Raw genomic sequence first — 21,007 nt, forward strand, 5'->3', positions numbered from 1 at the left:
CAGACCTAAAAAATACATGTGACCAGATCCTGCATGCTCAAAGAGTACCAGCTAAAAGAGAACCAGGAAAAACACCCCAAGACACATCCTAGTCACTGTGATGAATCCCACAGATAAAGACAGAATGCTGAAAGCAGCAATATCAAAAAGGGAAATTACATTCAATTGAAATTTACAGCAGACCTGTCACCAGAAACACTCAAGGCCAGAAGGCAGTGGTGGGATATAGTGACAAAACTCAATGAAATAAATGCTTCGCCTAGAATACTGCACTCAGCAAAATGTACTTTTTTTATTTGAAGTAGGTATATATAGTTTCACAGATAAACAACAGCTAAAAAACTTTACAGACTCAAAACCAGCCTTAAAAGAAAAACTAATGCTCTCTTCGGCAGCACATATACTAAAATTGGAACGATACAGGGAATAGCATGGCCCCTACGCAAGGATGACATGTAAATTCGTGAGGCATTCCATATTAAAAAGAAAAGAAAAGAAAAACTAAAAGGTGTACTTTAAGACAAGACAGGCCAAAAAAACAACAAACTTCTACTCAAAGATGGCACTAAATTCCATGAAAACTATCTCTCTCTCAATGTCAATGGACTAAATGCACCTGTTAAGAGGCACAGAGTGCAGAAATGGATAAAAAATCCCAAACCCAACCTTCTGCTGCCTACAAAGAGCTCACCTGAATAGTCAGAAAAAAACATAGACTCAAAATCAAAGGCTGGGGGATATTCACCCAAGCAAACAACACCCTTAAAATAGCTGGGTCGGCCATACTAATATCAGATAACACAAATTTTATACTCAGAAAAGTTGTAAGGGACAAAGTTAAACATTTTGTACTAATCAAGGTATATGTACAGCAGGAAGAAATCACTCTCCTAAACATATATGCACCCGATGAGGGACCAGCAAAGTATTTAATATAATTGTTGACAAATCAGAAGATGGATATCAATAATAACACAATAGTTGTGGACACCTCAACACGGGCCTGTCAACACATGATAGTTAGGTCAACCAGATTGAAGCCCAACAAAAATACACTAGACCTGAAAGGAGAAATGGGGCAGAAGGCAGGTCCACTGTTTGTGAGTTTTTTGATCCATTTAGTAGTAGTAGTAGAAGTATCTGTAGAAGTGGGTTAGTAGGAGAGTGGAAGTAGACTGGCTTGAGGGTCACAAAACTTGACTGGTGGAAGAGGCAATAAAAAGAAAGGCAATTTCAAACTATGTTTTATGTATCTGAAAATTGACTAAGTGATTGAAAGTGGCCATGCCAACTGTGCTGTCATTGAGAAGTTTGAAGGAAAGTTCTGACTTTGGTCCTCTGCCTGACACCCCCCCCAACCAAGCCCCATGGATTGTTCTCAGGACCCAGACCCACCGGTTCCCCCCCCCCATCCCAATGCATGATGCCCTTGGCCCAACGTTCTGAAGTTTAAATTCAAACTACCAAATCTTGCCTCCACCATTTTGATTCAGAGCAACTGCTTGATCAGTTGACTCTGGATTGCATACATTATATTTTTTTCATTTTGAATACTGAGACGTGGCAATAGCCCCCGGACCAGTGATTGAAGATGGATTCAGAAAGAGGTAAACCTGTGAGGATGAGTGTGTGTGTGAAGGGAGGTTATGGGGTTTGAGTGTGTCCTTAGTGTCACCCATGGTCAACCTAAAATGATAAGCGGCTACTGAATCTGGAAAATTCCCATGACAGTCTGACTCAGGAATTATGTGATCTTTTTGGTCCCTAGTGTCCTCATTTGAAGCTCATGAAAAGCAGGGCCCCAGTGACAACTGAGGTGGACAGGTCCAATTTGCATGGGTTGATGAGCCATTGTGATGTGAAGTTTACTGAGAAAGAGTAGTATCTGTAGAAATGGGTTAGCAGGAGAGTGGAAGTTGCCTTGCTTGAGGGCCACAAAACTTGACTGGTGGAAGAGGCTATAAAGAGAATAACAATTCCAAACTGTGTGTTGTGTATCTGAAAATTGGCTAAGTGGCTGAAAGTGGCTATGCCAACTGTGCTGCCATTGAGAAGTTTGAAGGGAAGATCTGTCTTTGGTCCTCTGCCTGACACCCCCCCTCAACCAAGCCCCATGGAATGTTCTCAGGACCCAGACCCACCTGTTCCCCCCCTCATCCCAATGGAGGATGCCATTGGCCCAACATTCTAAAGTTTAAATTTAAACTACCAAATCTGCCTCCACCATTTTGATTCAGAGCAACTGCTTGATCAGTTGACTCTGAATTGCGCGTATTATATTTTTTTCATTTTGAATACTGAGACGTGGCAGTAGCCCCTGGGCCAGTGATCTGAGATGGATTCAGAAAGAGGTAAACCTGTGAGGATGAGTGTGTATGTGTGTGTGTGGGGGGGAGGGTTATGGGGTTTGAGCGTGTCCTTAGTGTCACCCATGGTCAACCTAAAATGATAAGCGGCTACTGAATCCTGGAAAATTCCCATGACAGTCTGACTCAGGAATTATGTGATCTTTTCGGTCCCTAGTGTCCTCATTTGAAGCTCATGAAAAGCAGGGCCCCAGTGACAACCTGAGGTGGACAGGTCAATTTGCATGGGTTGATGAGCCATTGTGTTGTGAAGTTTACTGAGAAAGAGTAGTATCTGTAGAAATGGGTTAGCAGGAAAGTGGAAGTAGCCTTGCTTGAGGGCCACAAAACTTGACTGGTGGAAGAGGCTATAAGGAGAATAGCAATTCCAACCTGTGTGTTGTGTATCTGAAAATTGGCTAAGTGACTGAAAGTGGCTATGCCAACTGTGCTGCCATTGAGAAGTTTGAAGGGAAGATCTGGCTTTGTTCCTCTGCCTGACACCCCCCTCAACCAAGCCCCCATGGAATGTTCTCCCACCCAGCCCTCCTGTTCCCCCCCCATCCCAATGGAGGATGCCATTGACCCAACGTTCTGAAGTTTAAATTCAAACAACCAAACAACTGCCGCCACCATTTTGATTCAGAGCAACTGCTTGATCAGTTGACTCTGAATCGTGTTCCCTATAGTTTTCATTTTGAATACTGAGTAGTGGCAGTAGCCCCTGGCCCAGTTATCTGGGATGAATTCCGAAAGAGGTAAACCTGTGAGCTATATGTGTTTGTGTGGGAACGTGAGGTTGAGTGTATCCTTAGTGTCATCCATGTGTGTGAATGGGGGGTTGAGTATGTCCTTAGTGTCACCCATGGTCAACCGAAAATGACAAGCAGCTACTGAATCCTGGCAATCTCCATGACACTCTGACCTCAGGAATTATGTGATTCTTTTCCGGTCCCTACTGTCCTCATGTTGAAGCTCATGACACTCAGGGACCTAGTGACAACTGTGGTAGACAGAAACACTGAGGAAAAGTGCACAGCGTTTAAAATGGGTGGCATACAAATCTAAATTACCACTGGGTCAGGGACTTGTACGAACTTTTGCACATATTGAATATAGAATAACAAAAATGTTTAAAAAGAAATAATGAGAAAAGAAAATGCGAAAGTTTAACAGAGGATTGATGTTATGTTTATTACTGATGTTTTTAAGAGACATAAATAGCTTTGCTGGTACTCAAAGCTTCCCTTATCTATTTTCTGAAATGTTAGGAGTTATAAGTATGACTGTAAAACTAACTGTTAACATATATACTAAGTGAATGTTATAACCTCAACTTCAGAAAAACTCTTAAAACTTTCTCCTAATTTCAGTGCTAGTTTTTATGCAAGGCAGTTTTAGAACTCTGGCTTTCAAGTCCAGATTTGAATATACTTCATTTTTATTAAATAATGTATTTAATGGTCATCATTGTTTCAATTTAGAATTTAGTTAATTTGGGGGGAAAGGTACAGTCAAAAGAATGGGGTAGAATATACTCCACTTGAAAATAAAGATACTAGGAGAAAACATTTTTATGACAAAGAAATTTCAAAATATTAATTTGAATAGCAATATTAGTGGTTCGTGTATAACAAAAAACTGAATCTGACAAATGTTGTATTTCTGTTTTAAAGAATTTCTGTCACTTAAAAAAACTAATGTACCAGGTTTCCATATTTTAAGAATATAATTTGAATTTAATTAATTAATTTATTTATTTTCTTTTTTTTGGGCCACACTCTGGGACGATCAGGGGTTACTCCTGGCTATGCGCTCAGAAATTGCTCCTTATTTGAGGGACCATATGCAATGCCAGGGGATTGAACTGTGGTCCTTTCTAGGCTAGCGCTGGCAAGGCAGATAGGTGCCTTAGCGCTCTGTGCCATCTTTCTGGCCCCAAGAATATAATTTCTTTAACTCAATAATTTTTGTTTTGACCAAAGTGGGTCACAAATCTTTCACAGTAATATTTTAGGTACATAGTGACATTGAATCAGGGGCATTGCCACGACCAGTGTTGTCCCTCCTTCATCCCTGTTCCCAGCATGCATCCCATATTTCCCTCTTTTGATCCCCGCTCTGCTAGTAGAGGTGGTCCTCTCTATGTCTAACTTGTTTCAGATTGGGTTTCTCTTCTGTTGTCATTGGCTTTGGATTTGGTGTTTAAATCTGATCATTTATTATTTCTACTCAATGTTCATAACAACTGTTTGGTTTTGGTACCCTCCATTATTTCCCCCTCAATTTGTGAGGCAGAACAAGATGGTTCAAGTTATGTGGTTCTGTTTACAGGAAAGAAAAAAGAAATAAAAATGGGGCTGGGGGACAAAAATCAAACAACCAAAATATGGGAGGAGTCTTTCTAGAGGGTATAAATATCAATTTAAGAGAAGAAAGGGAACAAGGAAGAAAAACATAAAAACAATATAAAAAACATCAAACAAAAGAACCCTAAAAGCACCACAGCAATAGAGACAACAACCAAACAATAGCTACGGTCCCAAAATAAAATCAAACCAAAGCACAAATAAAAAAGCAACAACATGTTATCAAAAAATTAATTTGTTCTTTTCTTTTCTTTTTTTTTTTTTGGAATATGCACAGTAAATATTGGGAAGATTAGAAAGGGAATTCTCTTGGCATAACAGATACAGGGTTTCACCGCCCTTGAAACTTACTGTCATGGGAATAACTATAGGCTCTGTACATGCTCTTTTACTCTCCCTATATCTTTCTGTGATGTCTGGAAACTTTCCGCTCAGTCGTGGATGATAAAATCAGGCCTCTGTAACTAGAGAGCTTGGTATTTGCACAGGTCATAGGATGGAGACTAGAGTGAAGTCTTTCTTTACGTTTCCAGAAGTTCTGTTCCATCACTGTAGTTTTCATCAGTCTTCTGTAGTTGGTTTTTGCACCAAGCCTACTAAGAAGGATAGACTCTTTCATTTTGTTTCCAGAAGTTCTGCTCAGTTGCATTTGTCTTAGGCAGACCTCTGGGATTAGAGATCTTGGTTGTTGTACAGATTGTAGGCCAAAGCCTAGACTACGGTCTTTTTTTATTGGTCCCAGGATAAGTTCTGCCCAGTCATGATTGTCACGGTCAGTCTTCTGTAGTTAGCGATCTTGGCTTTTGCACAGATCAAAGAATGGCATGTATTTTGATTTCATCTTACTGTTAGGTGGTGAGGTAAGACAACCTGCTCTTAGACCAAGTTGTTGCCATTTCCTCATTGACACGATGTCATATCAAAACTGGCGCATGTTGGTGTCAGAGCAGTATTAAGAATATCCCAGGGGGAGTTTGGTTCCTGGAGCTGTTGAAGAGAACCATGTCAGATTTATATCTGAGATCTAGGGTTTGAGGTTGGATGGTCACTGTCTAGTCACATGGAGTCTAAGTTAGGACCACATGACATATGTTCAAGGTGCCCCTATATTGTAAAATGTATGACTTCTTATCCCTAGTTAGATAAGAGCTTGTTTCTATATGTAAAATTCCCCCCTTTTTAGTATGCCTTTGCAAAAACAAATGGTGCTATATTATATTGCTGGTGCAATTGGCGATGATAGTGTCTGGATCCATCATCTCTGTGCTCTGGTTTTTTTTTGTTGTTGTTGTTGTTGTTGTTTTTTTTACCTTACCTCCAGCGCCACCGCCCGGCCCCCTGTGCTCTGGTTTTAACCTGAGCTTTTATCCCAGGCAAGCTTTTTCTTGTAGGTTTTATACCAAGCAGAAACAAAACAGGTGGAGTTAAGGAAAAGAAGAAAACAACAACAGGATATATATATATATATATGTATATGTATATATATATACACACATATACGTATATGTATATGTATATATACACACACATATATATATGTATATATACACACATATATGTATATGTATATGTATATATACACTCACATGTATAAAAAATAAAAAAAATGAGTTTAAAAAAGTAATTAAGGGAACAAAGTGATGCAAGAGACTACCTTACATTTTGGCATAAACAGGTTAAAACAGATAGTATTATTGAGGTCTTAATCTTATAAAGGAAATATAGGCTTCCCATTGTCTTTTAAGATATTCTTGTGAGGGGTGGAATTCAGGGCACATTTTTATCAAACACCCTTGTCTTGTTGAGGTGTGAAATGATTGCGGATAAGAGGGCCTGGGTAGAGTTTTTGCACCGGAGGTCCTTCTGGAGCTGAATCCGGTATCAAGCAACAGTCCACATTTAGAGGGGTTGTGAAGGAGGGCTACAGAGAAAGAGTCAGCAGGAGTGCTGGTTGTGGTTTCTTGCTGGGGGACGAGATGTGCGGCTGAGTGTGTGTCACTTTGCTTAGGAGCTGGGTAATGGCTTATTGGGGCAGGAGGTCGGTCTTGATACCTAATGGGTTAAGTACTGAGGGTAAACAGCGTCAATAAGGTGAGATATTGGATTGGGATTGGGGGTGAAGGGATAGTAGGATTTCTGAAGGGGGGAGGAGGGATAGTATATAGGAGGGGCTATATACACTATAGGCATGGTTTGTTTATAATTTGGGTTTGGTTCTTATAGAGGAGTCCTCTCTCTATGTACTCATGCCCACATAACACATCATTAGTGATTTATTCTTAAGGTGTTGTTAAGAGGTCTGACCTAATAGGATGGGTCTGTAGCTCTTAAAGACTGGTTGAATTAAGACAAATATTAGCTTAGAAATAGCTTAAGAAAGATATGAAGGGAGAGCAAAAGATAAGAGAGGAGTACAGAAAAATAGGGTAAATATAGTAAAATAAATTAAAAAAATTAATAAATCAAATTAAAGAGATTGGGTCGATGCATCGGAGTTGGGAGGTTTTTCCTATTTTCTAGGCATTTCATCAGTGATGGGGTTGGGCCTTGCTAATGAAGGTTTCAGGGTTAGATTAATGGCTGGAGCAGTTTAGGAAAAACCATAGGTCTAGTGTCTTTGAGTACTAGACAATCTGTAAATGAGGCCTACCTATGTTGGTGGCTACTCTGTCTGCTGCCTCTTAAGTATCGAAGTTCCTTTCCTAAAGAGAAAACCATCAGTGTGGGTTTTATTTGCCATTAGATTGAATCGATGAGGAGGAGAAAGAAGAGAAAGAAGAAAAAAGGGGAGAAGAGAAAATGTAGGGAGAAGAGAGAGAGAGAGAGAAAGAGAGACAGAGAGACAGAGAGACAGAGGGGGGGGATGTTAATTTGCCCAAATGTGTTTGCCTGAGTAGGTCCTGTAATATAAGTCTGTGGTTTGCAGTTGACCTGTTTTAGTGGTCGAATGATCAAATGCTTCAGGTCCTAACAGAGGACATAAACCAGAGAAAAAGGGTATATTGGAGTGCTTTATCAAGACATTTTCATAATGCAAACTGAATATGGTATCTAGTATGTGTGAGCACCGAAGTGTTAAATTAGGGTGTCCACACTTTGTATCCCAGAATCCCTGTGGACAGAGAAGCTGAAAGGTAGTTTTATACCTAGTAAGTTTAAGGCACTAAAACATATTGTTAGGTAACGCTGGCCTCTGGCATCTCTGGCTTCCAATCATTACTCTTTACCTGTATCTGTGTATAAACTCCCCAAGATATTATTATAGGCCTTTGTAATAAAAGGCTGATTACATACCTGTTCATGAAACTGTTGTTTTCATTGTTGCTGGTTTCTTTATGGTATAATGGATAGTCGAGGCTTTGTGTTGTTCCTCTTCCACTTGTTTTGAACACTTTTCCCCAGTAACTGCTGACAACTACAGTGCTTGGAGTTGCTACCCTCTTAGAGTGTTGTATTTGCTCTTGGAGTATTATATGTATATATGGTGTATATTCTAAGTATGTCAGAAAAGTGCTATTATTCTGTATTTATCCTTCATCTCCTGGCTTACTTCATGTAACATAATATTTTGTAGATCCATCCATGTTGCTGCGAAAATCCATGTTTGTTATCATTTCTAATTGCTACATTGTTTCCCCAATTGTGTATAAATACCAACATCTTCAAGATCCACTCATCTGTTGTTATTGGGCATAGAGGTTGGTTCCAAATCTTGGCTATTGTACTGGGTGCTGCAATAAATAGTGGAGTGCAACAATACTTTGGGATGAATGTCCTTCTGATTTGGGGACAGATACCCAGGGAGAGCAATTGCTAGGTCATCTGGCAGCTCACTTCTGAGTTTACTGAGCACTCTCCACACTGTTTTCCATAGGAGCATTCCCACAGTAGTGAATAGGAGTTCCTTTCTTACCACATCCCCTCCAACAGAGAATGGTCCCATTATTTTTGATGTGAGCCCCATCCTCACTGGGTCTAAGAGGTACCTCAATGTTGTCTTCATTTGGTATTTCCCTAATGATGAGTGAAGGTGAGCATGTTTTCATGAATCTGTTGGCCATCTTTCAGTCTTCCTTGGAGAAGTGTCTATTCATTTCTTACTCCCCATTTTTCTATGGCTTTATTAAGACTTTTTGAAGCTCACCTTTTCTGAGTGATTTGTATATCCTAGATATTATCCCTTTATCTGACATGTTTGAGTGCAAAGATTTTTTTCCCATTCGTTAACTGTCTTTTAGTATACCTAAGGCTTCTTTCGTCATGCAGAAACGTTTCAGTTTGATGTAGTCCATGTATTTAGGTTTGATGCTAAAGTTCTTGCCATTGGCATTCTATCAATCAAAAGACTTTTTTGATTATATAGATCTTTGAGTGTTTTTTGCCTATTTTTGCTCAAATTCAGGTCTGCTTTCAAGGCCTTTAATCCATTTTGAGTTGACTTTTGTGTAAGGTGTGTGTGGTATGGATCTATTTTTAATTTTTTTATGGTTTTTGGATCACACCCAAGGGCGCTCAGGAGTTACTCCTGGCTCTATGCTCAGAAATCACTCCTGGCAGGCTCAGGGGACCAAAATGGTTGCCGGGATTCCAAACCACCATCTTTCTACCATACAAGGCAAATGCACTACCTTCATGCTATCTCTCTGGCCCCTATTTCCATTTTTTTTACAGGTGCTTATCCAGTTTTTCCAACACATTTGTTAAAGAGACTGTCTTCGTTCCACTTCAGGTTCTTGGCTTTTTTTTTTTTTTATCAAGTCTTAGTTGACTGCATATTGGGGGTTTATCTTGAATATTCTTTTCTAATCATCTAGTCTGAGACTCTGTCTATGTGCCAGTACCATGGTGTTTTGATCACTATGGCTTTATAGTAAAGCTTCAAGTTAGGTAAGGTGATGCCACCCAGCTTCTGGTTTTCTCAGTATTAATTTGGCTAACATGGGTCTTTTGTGGTTTCAGATGAATTTTATAATTGATTATTCAAAGTCCTTAAAAATGATGTCTGGATTTGGATATGGATTTGCATTGAATCTATATAGAAATTTAGGTAAGATAGTCATTTTGACGATGTTGATTCTACCTACCCAAAAGCATGGAATTTTCTTCCATTATCTTAGATCCTATTCAATTTCTTTCTGAAGTGCTTTGAAGTTTTCATAGTATAGGTCCTTCACTTCTCTTGTAAGGTTGATTCCTAGATACTTGGATATTTTTTGGATACGATTTTAAATGGGATTATCTCCTTAATCTCTTTCTCCTCTACTTCATTTTTTCTATAGAGGAACGCTACTGTCTTTTGTATATTGGGGTTTGTAGCCGGCCACTTTGCTGTATTGGTTTAATTGTTTCTAGGAGTATTACTGTGGACTCTTTAGGGTTTTCGATGTAATATCATCATATCATCTGCAAAAAGATATAGTTTGAGTTCATCTTTCCCTATTTGGATTCTTTGATTCCCTTCTCTTGTCTGGTTGCTATTTCTAGAACTTCTAAAAAACTATATTATTCAAATAAGAGTGTAGAAAGAGTGGACAGCCTTGCCTAATTCCTGACCTTAGTGGAAATGCTTCAGTTTTTCGCCATTAAGAATAATGTTGGCTGTGGGCTTTTTATAGATAGCTGCAACCTTCTGAGAAAGGTTCCTTCCAGTCCTATTTTGCTGAGAGTTTTCATCATGAATGGGTGTTGATTTTGTCAAATGCCTTCTCTGCATCGATTGATATTATCATGTGATTTTTTTCTTTGTTGTTGTTGATGTGGTGTATGATGTTGATTGATTTGTGTATGTCGAACCATCCTTGCATCTCTGGGATGAAACCCACTTGGTCCTGGTGTATAAACTTTTTGATATAGTGCTGGATTTGATTTTCTAATATTTTGTTGAGAATTTTTGCATCTATGCTCATTAATAGAGACTGGTCTGTAGTTTTCTTTCTTGGCAGTGTCTTTGCCATCTTGGAAATGAGTGTGATATTAACCTCATAAAAGGAACTAGGAAGGATTCCTGTCTTTTCAATGTTTTGGAATAGCCAGTGGATCCATGGGTTTAATTCTTCTCAGAATGTTTGCTAGAATTGACCTGTAAAACCGTCTGGACCTGGACTTTTATTCTTGGGGAGTTTCTTAATGACTGATCTGATTTCTTCACATGTGATTGGCATGTTTAGGCTTTCTACATCCTTCTTATCCAGTCTTGGAAGATGATACTTTTCCCAAAAAATCTGTCGGTTTCTTCTGGGTTCTCTAACCTGACTGAGTACAGTTGTTCATAATAAGTCCTCATGATGTGTTGTATTTCTTGTGGTTCTGTTGTAATCTCTTTCCTTTCATCTGTGATCCTATTTATTTGGGTTTGTTGCCTCTATTTTTTTTTTTTTGATGAGTCTTGCCAGTGGTTTGTCTATCTTGTTTATTTTTTCGAAAAAACCAACTCCTGGTCTCATTGATTTTTTTGTATTGTTTTCTTAGTTTCTGTGTTGTTTATTTCTGGTCTGGTTTTTATTATTTCTTGTCTTCTGGTTGTGTTTTGGTTTCTTTTTTTTTAAATTTTTTTATTGTAAGAATTTATTCAAGAGACAAAATTGATTAACATAATGAGGTAAGCTAACAACATAATATAGTGACATAACATAACATATAATATAATTGATATAATAATACATGTAAGTCAAAGAAAGTTTCTGATTAAAAACATATTTTTCCATAACGGCTTACATATCTTTCACAGTAGTGTTTTAGGTACATATTAACATTGAATCAGGGGAATACCCATCACCAACTATGTCCTCCCCCCATTCCAGTTCCCTTTCTACAACCCATATAACCCACCATCACCCCCCGGGCTGCTAGAGTAGGTGGACCCCTCTTTGTCTGGCTTACTACTAGTGATCTCATATCTGTTTGGTCCTGGAACCCCCGTTTCCCCTTCTATTTAAGAGGCAGAGCTAGAAAAATCGAGGTATGTGGTTTTGTTTGAAGGCAAGAAAAGCAATAGAATGGGGTACAAAATAAGAGGGGGAAAAAAAGAAGTCAAAAGTCAAATACGCTGAAAATGGGCTGAGTCTCTCTAGAGGCTTCCAACCTCAGTTTGAGAGAGGATGTGAAAAGGTAATTGAAATACCACAACAATACAGAAAAAATTATCAAATTAAATAACCGGTGAGCACTACAGCAATAAAGATAGGCACCACACAATAGTCTCAGTTCTGAAATCAACTCATGCTCAAATGCAAAAAGAAAGAGAAAGACAAGACAAAATAAAATAAAATATTGGAGACATCAACCGTAATCTCCACACCAAAATAAAGACGTCAAAAAATCGATCAATCGATAAATAAACATGTGGGAATATGATTGTTTTGTGCTTTTTTTCCCCCTCCTTTTCTTTATCCCCCTGCATAGGCACAGTAACTATTGGGGTTATTGTAGAGGGAATTCCCTTGACCTAGGAGACACAGGGTTTCTCCACCCCTGAAGTATACTGTCATGGGATTAACTCTAGACTTCTTGCATGACCATTACTCTCCCCTTGCTGCTTTCGTGGTGTGCAGAAGACGTCTGCTTTGTCTTAGATGGTAAAATCAGACCTCTGTTTCTAGAGATCTTTGTGGTTGTGCAGCTCAGGGAATGGAGTTTATGAAGTCTTTCTTTGTGGTTCTAGCAGTTATGATTCTTCAGTGTCATTTTAATCCATCTTCTGTAGTTGGTATTCTTGGTCATTATGTTGCTCCTAGACTGGAGCCTGGGATAAAGTCTTTCGTTATATTTCCAGAAGACCCGTTCAGTTGCGGTTGCCTCAGTCAACCTTCTGAAATTGGAGCTCTTGTTTGTTGAACAGATCGTATTCCAAAAGCTAGGCTAGAGCTTTTTGTTGCTGTTGTTGTTGTTGTTGGTCCCTGGATGTGTACTGTTCAGTCTTGGTTGCACCAACCAGTATATAGCGATCTTGGCTTTTGCACATATCAAAGGGTGACTTGTTTTCTGATTTTGTCTTATTGATAGCTGATGAGGGAGGACAACTTGCTCTTCGACCAAGTTGTTCCCATTTCCTCCTTGTCAGGTTATCAATTAGGACTGGCTCATGTTGGTGTCAGAGCAGCGTTGTAAATGCCCTGGAGGGGATTTGGTTCCTTGAGCTGTTGCGGAGAATTCTGTCGTATCTATGTCTGGGATCCAGGAGTTAAGGCTGAACGGTCAGTGTCTAGTTCCCTGGAGCCTAAGTTGTTTCCATATGACATACATTCAGGGTGGGTGTTTTGGTTTCTTTGTGCTGTTTTCCAGCTCCTAAAGTGTCCCTGTTGATTTTGTCATTTTCCTCTTTCCTGACATGGGCCTGTATTGCTATGAGTTTCCCCCAATTACTGCTTTTGCTGTGTCCCACAGCTTTTTACAATTTTTCTCTTCATTATCGTTTGTCTCGAGGAATCTTTTTGTTTCTTCCTTGATTTCCTCTTTGATCCACCTGTTGTTGAACAGCATATTTTTTCATCTCCAGGTGTTAGATTCTCACCATAGCTTCTTTTAACAGTCAATCTTGATCTCTGTTGCATAGTAATCTGATCGGGTGTTTTTAATGATCCTTATATTTGTAACTTTGTGCAAGTTAGATATATATCCTAAGGCATGCTCTATTCTGGAGAAGGTTCCGTGTGCACTTGAGAAGAATGTGTATTCTGTTTTCTGGGGGTAGAGGGCCTATATAAGTCCATTTGACCTAGTTCTTCTAATTTCTCATTTAGGGCTCTTATTTCTTTGCTGGTTTTCTGTCTGCTGGATCTGTTCAGTGGTGAAAGAGGAGTATTGATATGTCCTATTACTATCACATTTCCTTCCATACATTTCTCCATGTTTGCAAGCAAAGCCTCACGTATTTTTTCTGGCTCTGTATTTGGTGCATAAATGTTGACCAGAGTTAGTACTTCTTAATCTAGTGTTCCCTTGATCAGTGGGTAGTGACTGGCCCTCTTTGTCTCTGATCACTTTCTTGAGGTTGAATGCAATTTGTTCTGATATAAGAATGGCTGTGCCCACTTTTTTTTGTTTGTTTGTTTTCCATTGGCTTGAATAATTGATTTCCATCCTTTTATTCTTAGCCTGTGTCTATCCTGTACTTTTAGGTGTGTTTCTTGCAGGCAGCAGAAATCCGGTTTGGTTTTCTGATCTGACTCTCTACTATGTGTCCTTCTGATGGGAGAGCTTAATCCGTTGACATTTAAGGAGATTATTGACATAGAGGGAGGTTGTGCAATTGTATTGAGTAGGGTGGTGGTTGTTACAATTGGGTGATTGGATTGTGCAATTCATCTCTGAGTAGTTCATTTAGATCCGGCTTTGTTAGTGCAAATAGCATGAGTTCTTTTTGGTCTAAGAATGTTTTTATTCCTCCCTCCCTTATGAATCAGAGTTTTGCTGGGTAGTGGACTCTAGGTTGGAAGTTTCTTTCATTCAGTAGTTTAAATATGTTGTTCCACTGTCTTCTTGCTTGGATTGTTTCAAATAGGAGATCTGGTTTGATTCTTATGTTCCTTCCTTTGTACTTGAGGGTTTTGTTTTTTTTTTTTTTTCCTCCCTGATTGCTTTAAGGAATTCATCTTTCTCTTCGTTTTTGTTTTTGCCATTTAGATTAGGTCCTCATCGATTGGGCTCTTGCATTTTGGTGGGTTTGGAAACTTGCTAGGTTTGCTCTCTATATCCCCGGCTGCTATTGTCTTCCTTTGTTTACCCATATTTCTTTGCATTTGGTGGCGCAGAGTGTTCTGCCTACAGGTTTCAGCCCTAATTTGTCTCCTGTGGTGTGGAACTTGGTCCCTTCTTTGGAGTGGCGCCCTAAGTAGGGATAATGATGGCAGTCTCCGAGTTTTGGCCCCACCCTTCGGCTCTTCCCTCCCGATACCTGTGAGAAGGAGCAGGGTTGCCCTCCGCCAGCAATCTCCAAGTGCCCACAATGTCTCCTTCCTATACCTGTGAGGAGGTGTAGAATCGCCCTCCACGCCGCAGCCCACAATGTCGGCCTCCATGCTGGTCGTCCGCCCTCCCAGTAATATAACTTTTAACTGCCATCATTTACCTGACATAATCATTAGATTACAATTCCTGGACCATGGCATTTGTCTTACAGTTCAAAAATTCAGTGTAACAAATGAACTTCATGGCAAGTTGACAACAGTTTGGTACTAAAAATTGTGATGGATTCTTATGCTTATGTAACCTGCTTAGTATTGAATATCTCTTCCAAGAGGATCATCCAGAGAACAATGCCATTATCATTTGCCCTTAATGACATCAGATTTCGAAAGGGCTTTCTGTGAACTTTGTTATTATAGTTTTTGTAAACATTTTAGAAAGGATAACACATTCTTTATTTTTTGAGTTTGGTTTTGGTTTTTGAGTCACATCCGGCAGTGCTCAGGGCTTACTCCTGGCTCTATGCTCAGAAATCGCTCCTGGCAGGCTCAGGGGACCATATGAGATTTTGGGATTCAAACCACTGACCTTCTGCATGAAAGGCAAATGCCTTGCCTTCATGCTATCTCTCTGGCCCCCACAGCATTCTTTTTATGTACTAATTCTGTTCATTAAAAGAAGCCAGGGACAGTTGATGGTATACATGAGTTTTTAACACAATAGATCAGTTCCTCATATTATGTTTATAGTAAGTTAATGTGTAAAAAAAATGGGTAGCATAAAGCCATATTTGGTGCTGATTGTGTATCGTTGGAATGGTTCAGCCACTGTTAGTGGCTGTTCAGGGCCTTTAACCGTCATCAGGCTTATGACCCGAGTACAGTAACACTGTAACACACTGAGTGTGTTAGGCAGAGGCCAGGTGTGTCCAGGCTCTCAGTGCAGCTAGTAAGATAACTCACATGTGCCCTAATCTCTGGGTCTGGTTGAACAATAACTGAGCTTGAGGGGAAGGATCCCACTGAGTCAGGAACCCAATGGTGAGACAATGTTCACTGTCATTTACCCCGTCACAGGGCCTTTAGTAGTGAGAGCTGGGACTGAGGACGTCCTGGGGAATATAGATGGACACTCATCCCTTTCCCTCTCCATACTCCTCACTCTCATCCCCCCTTTCCTCTTCTCCGCAGAATTTCCTGAGCAGCTCCCAGACATGACCCTGAATCGGGAAGTGTCTGGCTCAGATGTCACGGTCATGCACTTCCCCACTCCAGGGCCTGTCCAGCAGTCTCCCCGGGAACCAATTCGGTTGCCGCCCCCAGAGACCTTGGTCGTTGATCCCGGCAGTCCTCTTTTGCTGTCGCCTTTCGCTGCGGCAATCTCCCCAGTGGCAGGAGGTGCCGGACATGGACCCCGGAACCCTGAGCCTGGCAGGGTCATCATCCAGGTTGCGCCTGAACCAGAGCTTTTGGCATCAGCAATACAACCTGCCATCCGACCACCGTTTACACCCAACTGGGCTGCAGCAGGGTCTCTGCCTAGAGGTGCGGGTTATTATCCTGCACCCCTTGCCACAACACCTGTGCAGATGACCTCGATGTCCACCACAGCCTCCAGTGTTTCCCAGGCAGTCCAGGGGGGCGTTGCTCCTCAAGCTCCACCACCAGTGGCCCAGGTGGGGTCCCAGCGTTCTCCCATCCAATAGTGAGCCCCTGGCCCTGTGGCTATCCGAGGACCTTGGTGTGGCCCCTGCCCAAAACAGAGGGCCCCGTGAAGACTCCTGCAGCTCCCAGAGCGTTTACCAAAACTTCAGGCGCTGGCAGCGCTACAAGCCTCTGGCCCAAATCTACCTTCCCCAAGCTTCAGACACTGCAGCCCTTGCCTGCTTTTTCATGTGAGTCCTTTGGAGCCTCAGGCTCAGGGTAGCTTTTCAGAAGGGGACAGAGGGGAATCCCCAGAAAAAATGTATGGGACAGCTGTAGGAAGGACCAGAACCCAGTCCGCAGGGACTGCAGACACATAGGAGGCACCCTCCAGGTTAGAAGGGCATTCAGAACTGTGTCCACACTGCCCAGCACAGTGACTCCAACCTCACTACCCTCATGTCCTCAGAAATGCCACCAGAGAAGTTCTAGACCCAGTATCCCATAGAGACCGAGTCATGCCCTAAACACCCACCTCAGGTGCTGGCGCGATAGACCTCACTCAGTTCGATCCCCGGCGTCCCATATGGTCCCCCAAGCCAGGAGCACTTTCTGAGCACACAGCCAGGAGTATCCCCCGAGCGTCACTGGGTGTGGCTTAAACACCAAAAAAAAAAAAAAATACCAACCCACCCCCAAAAGAAAAACCCGGTTATCTCAGTCACTCACTGGAGTTCATGGCCAGACTCTGAAACTGAGGGACAGTTCTCAGTTCCTATGACAATATTAGAGACAAGCATGCAGTGGTCAGAGAGGACTATCTCTGCCTTGGGCGTGGGGGGCCTCTTAAAGCACCTCTCACAATTGAGGGTGAACAATAGCAGGACAAGTAAGGTGGAATGTGGCAGAAAGAGTCCCAGGTGGAGGGTGAATAGGACTGTTAGAGGCTGCTTGCACAAGAGTGCAGGCACATGGCTGGAGCAGACACTTACCCTGACTGTGACGTTTCAGCCCGGTGCTGCGCTCTCTGGGCCGCTTAGAGCCCACCATGACTGTGGAGGAAGGTCTGCAAAGAGCCATGCGAGAATGGCAGTGCACCAGCAACTATGAGCGCATGGAGTATTATGATATGGCGGCAAAGTGAGTGTGGCCTCGGCTCAGGCTGCAGAGGTCCGGGTTGGCTGCAAGCCTGGGGTGGCCGGGGCCTCTCCATTGAGAGGCTGTGTGTGTGTGTTGGGGCTGGGGGAGGCAAGAGCACAGGGATCCTGCAGCCCAGAGAGGCCCTTCCCTGAAGAAGCTTCTCCCTCCCTGGGGCCCGAGGCATTCCCCATCCCCAACCTGGGACCCTGACATGACACTCTTGGCCTGCTTTGAACTTCCTACAGCAGATGTAGTCTGTCACTGGGCACATAGGAGCCCATGTCACCCTCATTCTCAACAGTCCCAGGTTGCTGCGCTATAAGAACCTCCAACCCCGCCCCCCCCCCCTTCTCTTTGACCCTGCCAGCCCTTGGACTCTGTTAGAGTCTGTCTAGGCCTCTCTCAGAGAAACTGTGCTCCCCCACTCCAGGTTCATGGAGTTTGAGGCAGAGGAGGAGATGCAGGCAGCGATGCTGCAATGCAGCCATGGGGAGCAGGGCCTACAATCTCCCACCACTCCAATGCCTGAGCTTCAGGGGGCACCACTTCCAGCTGTGGGCCAGCAGCCAGGTAGGACCCTATACCCACATGAAAAGTCACAGGACCTTGTGGGTCTGTCCCTTCACAGGAGCCTTTGGTCTTCAGAACCCCCCCCCCCCAGTCCCGGAGTTCAGCTGCTCCTGGTCCCCTGGTTTCTCCCTGTCCTTCACCCTGTCAGTTCCTCACACACTCTTCTGAGAAGTGGGTAGAGGCCCTGCAGACAGTACGCCCCCTCCTCAGACTGAGGGTCTCCTCACCCCTACTCCAGGCATGGGGTTCAGGGGTCCTGACACATCCTTCAGAGACCATGTCCCCAACTCTGTCCTCAGTGCCATGTGTTTGTGCAGAAATTTGGGTCCCTCACCCCTTCCTTCCTGCTTTCCCCCTCAGTCTGTGTCCCCAGGAATGCTGGTCCACAGGCTGTACCCCAAATACGCACTGATGAACAGCAGCTCCCCAGGACCCAGGCTCCTCCTGAGATCCCCCCTGAGGCCGTGCAGGAGTATATTGATATCATGAACGAGCTGCTCAAGGGCCCTGCATTGGAAGAGGTCAGGAACGAGCAAGAGGAGGAGGCCCAGCCTTGGTCCAACTCCAACGTCCTCAGCTATGTGGATGAGCTGTGCTCCCAGGAAAACTTTGTCACCCAGGTGGCTGGAGGGGAATGGGAGGGTGGGGATGGAAGAACTGTGTTTTCTGTGTCTAAGCTGTGTGTATACGCCCGTGAGTGCCTGTGTGACCTGTGTGACGTGTGTATGTGCATGCTTGGTTGAGTTTCCATGGTTGAGTGTCCATGTATTTCTCTGTGTAGGTTTTTGGCTCCTTTGCATGTGCTCATGTGTGAGCACCTAAGTCATGTGTTGTGAGCAGCCATCCCAGCCCCTGCCCTGTACCTGAGGATGGGGAGAGGGGGGCGGTGTTTGCCCCCTCATTCCTCCTGCTCCCTTGACTGATCCTCATTCGTCTCCCTTCTACCCAGGCGGAGACCATCATTCAACCCCGCTTCCTGGATCACCTGCTCTCCCCCGACCCCCAGTTGGATATTTCAGCCCTGGCAGAGGAGTTGGAAGGGGTGGAGGGACTCATCCCCTCGCAGGTGAGGAGCAGGACGCAGCTGCAGGGTTAGTTCAGGGAGGGGACTCCATTGAACCTCAGAGAGAGGAGGACATAGACATGGGGTGAAGGGAGGGGCCATGGGCCATCAGGAACCTGAGGGGCACCAGCAGAGCCAGGGTTGTCTGTTCCTTAGAAGATTTGGGTCACCTCTTCCCCCACACAGCTCATCACCGCACACCGTTCTCTCATTTACCACTCTCCCCTCCTTGCCCCCAGCTTGCGGATGAGCACAGGCCGGCCCTGCATGAAGATCAGGCTGGGAAGGCGATGACCCCCAAGGACTCGAGTGCAGAGGAGATTGCAGCTGACCACGGGGCCCTGTCACCCACCCAGGCACACAGGCGAGGGGCCAGCAATGTCACCTGCGTGCCCACAAGTCGCTCTGGGCACCCCTCAAGGCCTATCCCACCAAAGGCTTCCTTGGTGGCTCTCCCCACCCTGGAGAGCAGGGCTGACCACTTTCTGGGCCAGGACCCTCCAGGCATAATCATGCCTGGATCAAGCGAGGGTTCTAGTGAGGAGAAGGCGCTGTCCAGCCTGGCCTCCCTCCTGGCCTCTCAGCAAAGCCTGGAGCCCTGCGGTGTGCCCCTGAGTCCTGCCCCTGCCCCTGGCCCCCAAAGCACCAGAAGTCGTGCTCGTCCCAGAACCCGCCTTCCTTCCAGAAGGGCCATCCACACCTCGGGCCCTAATTCTGCCTCTTCCCTGAACCAAGGGTCTGGCCCTACTGAGCAGACCCCAAAACCTGAGGCGCCCCCAAGGATGCAAGGCGTTTACAGGGTTACCTTTGTACCGGACAGCCCCACACTCAGCCCAAGGAAGAGGACTTTGTCCTCGAGTCCTGCCCGTGCCACTGGCCCCTGCTGCCCCCGGGGTCGGGAGGGTCTGCGGCCTCACCCTCCGCAGAGAAGGGCCTTCCAGCTGCCTGGCCCTACTGCTGCCCCATCTAAAAGACGGCGAGTCTGCGTGGGCTCAGAGTCTCCCCCCGCGGAGCAGACCCCTCGGTCTGAGAAGACCCGCATCCAGTATAGGGGTGTGACCGTGGAGCTGGATGGCCACACGCTCCCCCTGGACAGGTTGCAGCCTGTGGTGGTCCTGAGGAGGATCAAGATCCCCGGCCTCCCTTAGGATGGGGGTGTGGGCCACTCCCTCCGCAGCCTCCCCTGGAGCCTTGGCTGCTCCTCTTGGCCCTTAGATAGGGCTGTTAGTTATTTAATTTTATTTATTTTATATTATTAATTATTTTGTTTTTATTTTATTATTTATATTATATTATATAATTTTATATATTTTATTATATTATTCTTTTATTTTATTACATTATTTTAGTTTATTATTTTATATTAATTCTTTATTTTATTTTTATTTCTTTTTATTGTATTATTTTATTTTATATTTTTAATTTAATTTTATTTTATGTCATTATTTTGTTTTATTTAGTTTATTATTTTATATTATTTTATTTTTATTTTATTTTATGATTTTTTAAATTTCATTTTATTTTAGTTTCGTTTATTTCATTATTTTAGTTTATTATTTTATTATTTTAGTTTACTATTTTTTATTTTATTTTATTTATTTTATTATATTATTTTTTATTTTATTTCATGTTTTATTTTATTAATATTTTTATTTATTTATTTTTTATGTATTTTATTTTATTTCACTTTATTTTACTATTTTATTTTATTTTATTTCATTATTTTGATTTATTTGTTTATTTTAGTTTATTATTTTATTTCATTTATTTCACTTATTTATGGGACGCCGGGATTTGAACCAACCACCTTAGGTGCCGGATTGGCTGTTTGCAAGGCAAATGCCACTGTACTATCTTTATTTTATTTTACTTATTTTATTATGTTATTATATTATTTCTTTAATTTTATTATATTGTTTTAATTTAGTTTATTATTTTATTTTGTTTTATTGTATTGTATTGTATTGTATTTAT

At 42.7% G+C, this 21,007-nt stretch overlaps 1 non-coding gene across 1 annotated transcript; it reads left to right on the plus strand.

The window, feature by feature from the left end:
• Positions 1 to 379: 379 nt before the first annotated feature.
• On the plus strand, positions 380 to 483 carry LOC126017126 (U6 spliceosomal RNA). The gene has a single exon (XR_007498796.1). It is a non-coding gene; the product is annotated as a U6 spliceosomal RNA (small nuclear RNA).
• Positions 484 to 21,007: the final 20,524 nt, after the last annotated feature.

This window comes from Suncus etruscus, chromosome 8, assembly GCF_024139225.1.
Source record: "Suncus etruscus isolate mSunEtr1 chromosome 8, mSunEtr1.pri.cur, whole genome shotgun sequence".
NCBI lineage: Eukaryota > Metazoa > Chordata > Mammalia > Eulipotyphla > Soricidae > Suncus > Suncus etruscus.